We start from the raw sequence: 8205 nt of genomic DNA on the forward strand, positions 1-8205 counted from the left end.
GGCGTCGGCCGCCCTGCCTCTGGAGCCCCGCTCGGTTCAGGATGAGTCATGCGTGACCAATCCCCTCCCCGCCAAGGGAGAGCGAGACACACACAGCGAGGCAGCGACCCAGAGACGCACACACAGTCATATAGACACACAGAAACTCAGAGCTGCTGACAGAGTCTGAAACACGCAGGCATACAAAGGCACTGGCAGGCCCACAGCCACACAGCCCTCACACTGCCCCTCCCTCACAGGGCACCCGCCGCCCTCAGGGACACACCATGTAAAGTCACACCCGATGCTCTGTTGGTGCAGTCCCACGCCTGGTACCTCTGTGTGCACGCGGAGGCAAGTGACCGCCCTTCACCTCATTTACAGGAGTACAGGCATCCACTGCCCTCACACACCTGCACAGACACCTCGGCTCCATAACGGCCAGAGAGTGCACTCGCTCCTCACTACTGAAAGGGATTTGGCCGGGTGGGGAAAGGGTTCTTGGAGGGGAGGTGTTCCCCTGAATTCTCCTGGGAGGGATTGCTTGGGACTTGTCCCTTCCCTTCCAGAGGTGCTGAGCCATCCAGCCTAATGCCCCTCTCGCCTTCTCCATGGTTCTGCTGATGGAGAGGAGGGAAAGGCAGGGGGGCCCGGGCGTTGAGAGAGGACACCCAGACACCGACTCTCAAAGACAGAACCTCACACAACAAACACCCTACAACATACACACACAGGTGAACACTCACAGCCTCAGCCCCTTCTCCACACACAAACTGACCCCAGAGAGACACGTGTAAACATACACTCTTCTAAAAACAAACGTGCACACTCAGACTTAGACCCAGCCCTGTGGACGTGAGGACGCCGCACCTCCGTGCCATCACTCATACCATTCCCTCCTTAGTTACCCTCATTTACAAATGTAAACACCCCACACAAGTGTCCTTACACTTGTACACACATTCATACTCAGGAGAGCACAGACTCCCACGGTGCTTCAAACATGTAAAACCTCCTGTCCTTTACTCAGACACCCACAGACACGCACACACATCCCTACAGGTGGCGAAATAACCACTACAGACAGAAACAGCGCCACACCTCCGCAGACACAGGATTCCCGGCAGTCACAGTCTCAGCCATGCACACACACAGGCACTTCCTAATGGACAAGGGCAGACAAGGGTATCTGCACAGCAACAACTCCGAAAGATACAAATATCTGTTCCTTTCCAGGCACCAAGGTACACAGAAACAGCCCCAACCCCAGCCAATGGCGTCGCCCACCCTCTGTACCCCAGCATTCCAGTCATTTATTGCTCTCAGACAGGAATTCAGAGTTAAAAGTTTCTCTCTAAACCCTAATCTTTTACACGAAGAGCACAATTGCAACGTGAAAGCTGGTGAGGTGTGTGCATTTACACACCTGTGTGCACACACATACACATGCACCCTCAAACATCCAAATAATCACAAACAACCTAGCCCCCCTCAGATAATCTATTTTGCACACAATAAGCCCAGTTACTGCTCCTGGGTACTTTAATCTGTGACAGGCTTGGCATTTTATAATCATGGTTTCATTTTCTTTTAACAATAACCTTATGAGATAGCGTATCCTATTGTACTGATTTTACTGATGAAGAAACTGAGGCTCAGAGAGAGCACATGATAGGTCCAAAATGGTGTCACATGGCTAATGGCCAGAACTAAGAACTCAACAGCAGATTCGTCTGACATCAGAGCTTATACTAGAATTCCAGGCTGTATACATGACCATGTCCACTCTCTGCACACACACACACACACACACACACACACACTCGGGTGTGCACAATCACATTAAAAAACAACAATATTTGTCAGAAGACCTGGATATAACTCCTGGCCTCACCACTTATGGGCTAAGCTTCTTTTCTCATCTGCAAAATGAGAATAATAATAGGATGACCTTTATCTCCTTCTCTTCCTCCCTTTCTGGGTGGCTGGGGAAAGCGGGAGGTCATTGAACATTATACAGACCTACACGTCTGCCAGATGTGTGCGTGCAGAAGGACCCCAGGAAAGGAGAAGACCAGGAGGATGGTACTGGCTTTGCAAAACTCCTCAGGCAACAGGTGTGGAGGAGGCTTGAGCTAAAACTAGAGGCAGATGAACTATGGGTGGATTGGGGGGGCGGGGAGAAAAGGAAGTATGAAAAGAGAGATGACTGCAAAGACCCAGGGGCTGGACAAACAAGCTGTGGCACTTCTATGAGAAGGAATGGGAAGCATACACCCTCTGAATGGTAATAGTAATAACTACCGTTTGTGGATCATTTATTTATTTATTTTTAAATATATTTTAATTTCTTTCAGAGAGGCAGGGAGAGAGAGAAAGAGATAGAAACATCAATGATGAGAGAGCATCATTGACCAGCTGCCTCCTGCATGGCCCACATTGGGGATAGAGCCCACAACCCAGGCATGTGCCCTGACCAGGAATCGAACGGTGACCTCCTGGTTCATAGGTCAATGCTCAACCTCTGAGCCACGCCGGTCGGGCTGTTGAGCATTTACGTGCCAAGTACTGTTTTACCTGCATTTCTTGTTCGGGAACCCCAAAGAATGTTATATTATTATACCTATTTTATAGTTGAGAAAACAAGCTTATAGGAGCTTCATTTCAAGCTCTAGCACTCAGACTCCAGAACCCAAAACGCTTACTTACTTACTATTCAGTTTTGCCCCTGAATTCTGATTAGATGCTCAGAAAATCAAAACTGGAATAAGAGGCATTAAACTCAGCAGTGAAGCACAAGGACTCTGGAGCCAGATTGCCGTGGTGCCCATCTTGGCACTGCCCCTTATTACCGGAGTAACCCTGGATAAGTGATTCAGCCACTCTTCAGTCTCAGTTTTCTCGTCTGTAAAGTGGGGAATGATAACAGACTTCACTTCTTATGTTTGTGAAAATGAAGCAAATACTGCATGTTTTTTTTTTGCAGAACCATTATTGCAACCCAGGGCTTGCCTGACTTCAAAGAAGATAAAAATGAAATTACTTTGGAAGAGAAAACTCTCTTCCAACAATGCCTGGCTGTAGCAGGAAAGAGAGTCCAGACAGAAGTGCCCTTGGCAAAATCAGGATTAGCAAATGTAATACCTTCCATCAGGACATTTGACTTCTTCCTACAGGAGACTGGGCAAGTCCTTTCGCTTCTCTGAGCTTCAGTTTGCCTACATGCGAAATGGGGATAACAACACTTACTTCTCTGGATTGTGGTGACAATGAACCATCTATTAGAAACTAATATCTTTAAAGTGTTGCCTCTATTCCTGCAAAAGCACCTTCCGTTGTAAACTGTTATAAGTAGTCTACATAGGCAATGTCATCAGCACCCTATGTGAACAATGTCAACTAATTCTCACCTCAATCCTTCTCCTGGTCCCTAAACAGGACGGGGTGGATTTTGCTACCCTCCTCCACCTGAGTCCAGGTCCTTGGTTTGGGTTTGAAAAGAGGCTTCATTAGTAACTGGGTAATTCTGTGGGATCGCCCCCAGCAGCGGTTCCGCCCTGCTGGGGAGTAATTCTAGGAAGGTAATGTGAGCTGGGGGAGGCTGGAGACCCTGCTTCACATTTATTTACTCTGACAGCTAAATTGGTGAGCAAGGGGGAAATCAGATGAAAGCCATTTTCAGAGTAAATACTAAATACAAAATTTAAACATTCAGGTTGTGACAAATGGGAAGGGGGCAGTGGGACATAGGCGGATAGCCCTCCCCACTCGGGACCCTATCTTCACCTTGTCACCTTCCTGGGCATTTCCTGTTTGACTAGAGGAAAGAGCATAGAATGGGCTGAGCACTGCATGACCCCGGGCAAGAAATTTACCTCTCCTGGCCTCTGTGTCCTCTTCGCTAAAATGTGTGTGTTGCTTGAATCCGATGAGTGGGGAAGTGATGGAGGGAGCTCTGGCCTTGGAGTCAGAGAGACCTGAGGTCAAACCCCAGCTCAGCCACATCCTGGCTGGGTGAACTTGGAAAAGTCACTTATCTGAACCCGAGTTTCCTAAACTTTGGGGATAATATCAAGCACCACGGAGGAGTAAATGAGGTCATCCGTGCGAAAGGGCTTTTTGGACTTGAAAGTATATTGCAAATAGGAGCAGCTATGGTCACCCAAAGTCCCCTTCCCATTCTGACATTCACTGTGGAAATTCAGGTCAGCGGGCATTTATGAAGGACTTACTCTGAACCAGGCTCCAGGCTGGGCAGAGGAATGTCATCCTGGTCCCTGTCCATGAGGAGCGCAGTCTACCAGGAGGGATGAGAGCCAGCATTTGCAGCGCAGTGACTCAGGTGGTGGAGGACGAGGAGGAGGGGCATTAACCTGGCTTACGGGTAGGTATCAGGAAAGGCGTCCTAGAGCAGGTGACCTTTCAGTGAAGTCCTCAGGGATGAGTAAGTGTGAGGCAGGCCATGCCTGAGGAGAGTTGGCTCAGAATGGCGAGTGGGTGCACAGTTAGTGGTGTTCTGTCTGGGGCAATGTCGGGAGATGAGACTCAAAGGTAGGTAGGAGCCAGACTGTGGAGGGCTGAGTGCTGAGTTGAAGAGTCTGGAGCCATCTTCAAAGCTCTGGGTGTATGAGCCAACAGTTCAAGGAAGCAGCCTTCTGTCTCTGCAGAGACAGCATGGCATGATGGTACTTAGGGATCCTGGTCTGGAGGCAGGTGCCTGCCTGAATTGATGCCTGACTTTATTACACACTGCTTATGGGACCTAAGGTGAGTGACAAACTCTATGAGCCTTAGTTTCCTCAACCACAAGTAGTCATCAACAGAGAACCCATTCACAAATGCTGTGATGATTCTAAGAGACTAAGGCACATCTCTAAGCTAAAACCTTGGTACTGGCCTGGCATCCAGTAAGCACTCAATCACTTAGTGCCATTGTCATCTGTAAGAAGAGAGTATAAAGAAGGCACAGGAGACAGTAACTAAGGGGGGAGTCCTTTACGGGGCTAAATTTTCCTTCCTCAGAGAATTCTGCCCTGACCACGCTATTTGAAGTAAGTCCCTGATACTAATCTTTTTCCAGCAGAGTGTAGGAAAGGCTTAAAAATAGGCTATATTGGAATAACCTTGAATAGCATGATAAGGAATTTCAACTTCAAAATATAAACGATGAGGGGCCATCCAAGGCTCTTAAGCATGAAGATGATATGGTCAAATTGGGGGTTTGGAAAGATGACCTAAGCAGTCAACCAGTCCTTCATTGAGCCCTGAAGATATTGCAATAACCTTGGAGAGGGCGGATGAGGCAGCTGCAGAGACAAGAATGGAAAGAGGAATATAATGAAAACATAATTATTGTATGTTACTTTATTGTTATATATGGTCATATATTATATACATTTATAGCGTGATATATATATATATATTCTATAATACAACAGCCTCCTAAATAATCTTTGCATATTAAAGTTCTACTTAATATAGAATCATATATGGCATATAACACTAATACATATATTATGTACAATATATGTAATATATGATTCTATATAACAACACCTATAATGTTAATATATAAAGTTCATCATTTAAGAGACTGGGTGTGGGCGTGGGGGAGCAGAAAATGTCAAAGATAACTCCAGGTTTCTAATTTATTTTTCTCCATATGTTGTCCCCAAAGACACAGAACACAGTAGCAGTTGGGGAGGGGCTCAAGGGGGAATGAGCTCAGTTTGGGTTCAAGGGTAATACTCGGGTGGAGGTGCCCAGGGGTGAACTGGATATACAGGTCTGTAGCTCAGAAGAGGGGCTGGAGCCCTAGCTGACTTGGCTCAGTGAATGGAGCGTTGGCCTGCAGACTGAAGAGTCCCAGGTTCGATTCTGGTCAAGGGCACATGCCTGGCTTGCAGGCTCGGTCCCCAATAGGGGGCGTGCAGGAGGCAGCTGATCAATGATTCTCTCTCATCATTGATGTTTCTCTCTCTCCCTGTGCCTTCCCCTCTGAAATCAATAAAAAAATATATATTTTAAAGTAGAGAGGCTGGAGCTGAGACAGGAACTGCAGAGACCTCAGTGGAGCGTTGGCTGGTGAAGCCATGGGAGCTGGGATTTGACAGCATGCAGGACTAACTCCGCGTACAGAAGAGGGTTGACTCGTTGGCTTTCTGATTTCACGGGAAAGCAACTTGTCCCTGAGGCTCATCTCATTTTCAGTAGAAAACATTTTTAAATGATAAAGCATATATGTAGTGATAAGCACTAAACCAGAATCAGGTACGTATTTAAGATGCAGAAAGGTTATTAACTGCGTGGGGGGGACTGAGGATGATGGGAAGATGTCTGTTAGATACACGGAGGTGTGCAGAGGGGACTTTCCAGGTAGAAGGAAAGTCTTGCACAGGGACATGGGGAGCTGGGAGATTGCATCGTGTTTGGGTAGACAAGCACTTTCCTGTGGTTAGGGGAGAATACATGTTTGGGCAGATTATAGAAGTCCTCAGCCCCCTGGCTTATCCTGTGTCTAAATATTCAGAAGTGTCTTAGCTCCTCTCCTGATCAGTTCACTTACTTCTCTGGGCTTTGTTCTTCCTCCAGCACTTCTCTTAACCCTTTTGCCTGGTTTGTGCTTCAACATCCTTCGGAGCTCAGCTCAGGTCTTGTTGCCTCTGGGAAATCATGTATATATGGCCTCACCTCTGTTTCCGGCTTGGTTAGGTGCCCATCTTCTGTGCTCTTGCAGCTCCTGAATCTTCCCTTTATCCTGGTCCCTGGCACAGGGATCGCACCTCAGCATCCTCCACCCTGCACCCTCCACCTTCGACACATGGCAGATGCTCAGTACATGTTTGAGGAATCAGTCACTGTCCTTTGGCTGAGGTACCTATCAGAAAGCTTGTCAATGGGGAGAGGCCAGAAGAGGAAAACTTACTTGGTTTTATTTTTAAGGCTAAATTTTCAATTCTAGTTCTAGCTTAGAAAGGTCATAGGACATAGCAAAAATAAAATGGCATTCTATATAATCAGTAATCCTAGCCAAGTAAGACTGAATGCACAGGAAGGAAGGTACAGCACCATGTTCTGGGATAAATTCTGACAGACCTGTTTTGGTGTGGTTTTTTTTTTTTTTTTTTGGTTTTTTAAACCTAGAATTCAAGTCTCTCTCCAGAGACCACTGTCTGAGAATGAAACCGACCCAGAGGAAAACACAATCAAGAGATAGACAGATTCCTGACCATATCATTTGAACACCTGGATTTTTCAGTTACATGAGCCAATAAGTTTCTTACCATAAGGAAGTTGGAGTAGGGTTTTTGTCACTTGAACTAAGTCTTGACTAATCTGTTCACACAGCTGGGGCTAGAAGTCTAACTCAGGCACCTCTGACACCAAAGCTCTTTGGGTCTTAGTTCCTCATACAGATGATGGGATTTAGTCTACACTTACATAGTGTTTTCCAGTACAGGGATGCTTCTAGGCTTAGATAGCCAGCTCTCTATTTCAAAAGATGTATAAGGGATCAGAGAGGTGATGAGGAACTGACAGTGCTAACTGCACACCATTCCTTCACCTGTGTTGATTTGATTCTGTGCCATTAACACCAGAACCTTCAATACCACAAAAATTTAGAAAGACATTTCCACTAATAAAATATAGTTCAGGGAAGGGCTCGGCAAACTTTTTTTGTAAAGGGCCAGATGGCACATATTTTAGGCTTTGTGAGCCATAGTCTTTGTTGTGCCGCTTAACTCTTATTGCAGTGGGAAAATTGCCATAGAAAATACACAAATGATGGACATGGCTGTGCTCCAAAACAATTTATTTATGGACACTGAAATTTGAAGTTCATGTAATTCTCATGTGTCATAAAATAGTATTGACTCTTTCCTCAATCATTTAATGTAAAAGTCATAACCTTGTGGGTTATAGGAAGAGGGTGCAGGCGTTTGCTGACTCAGTGACCCCAAGACTAGGTAGGTGTTTGCAGGCCTGGGTTCTAATGCTTGCCCATGAACTATGTGATCCTGGCCAACTCACTTTGTCTCTCTGGGTTTCTTTTTTCCATCTGGACGATAAGATTACATGGGATAGCCTTTCAAGGCCCTTCAGCTCTCAAGTAGCATGATTCTGACTTTTCATCAACAAATATTTGAGCAGCTATTACATACCAGGAATTGTTTTAAATGTTGGGGATATATGCCTGGCTGGTGTTGCTCAGTGGTTGAGCATCGA

This window comes from Myotis davidii, unplaced genomic scaffold, assembly GCF_000327345.1.
Source record: "Myotis davidii unplaced genomic scaffold, ASM32734v1 scaffold964, whole genome shotgun sequence".
NCBI classification, from domain to species: Eukaryota; Metazoa; Chordata; class Mammalia; order Chiroptera; family Vespertilionidae; genus Myotis; species Myotis davidii.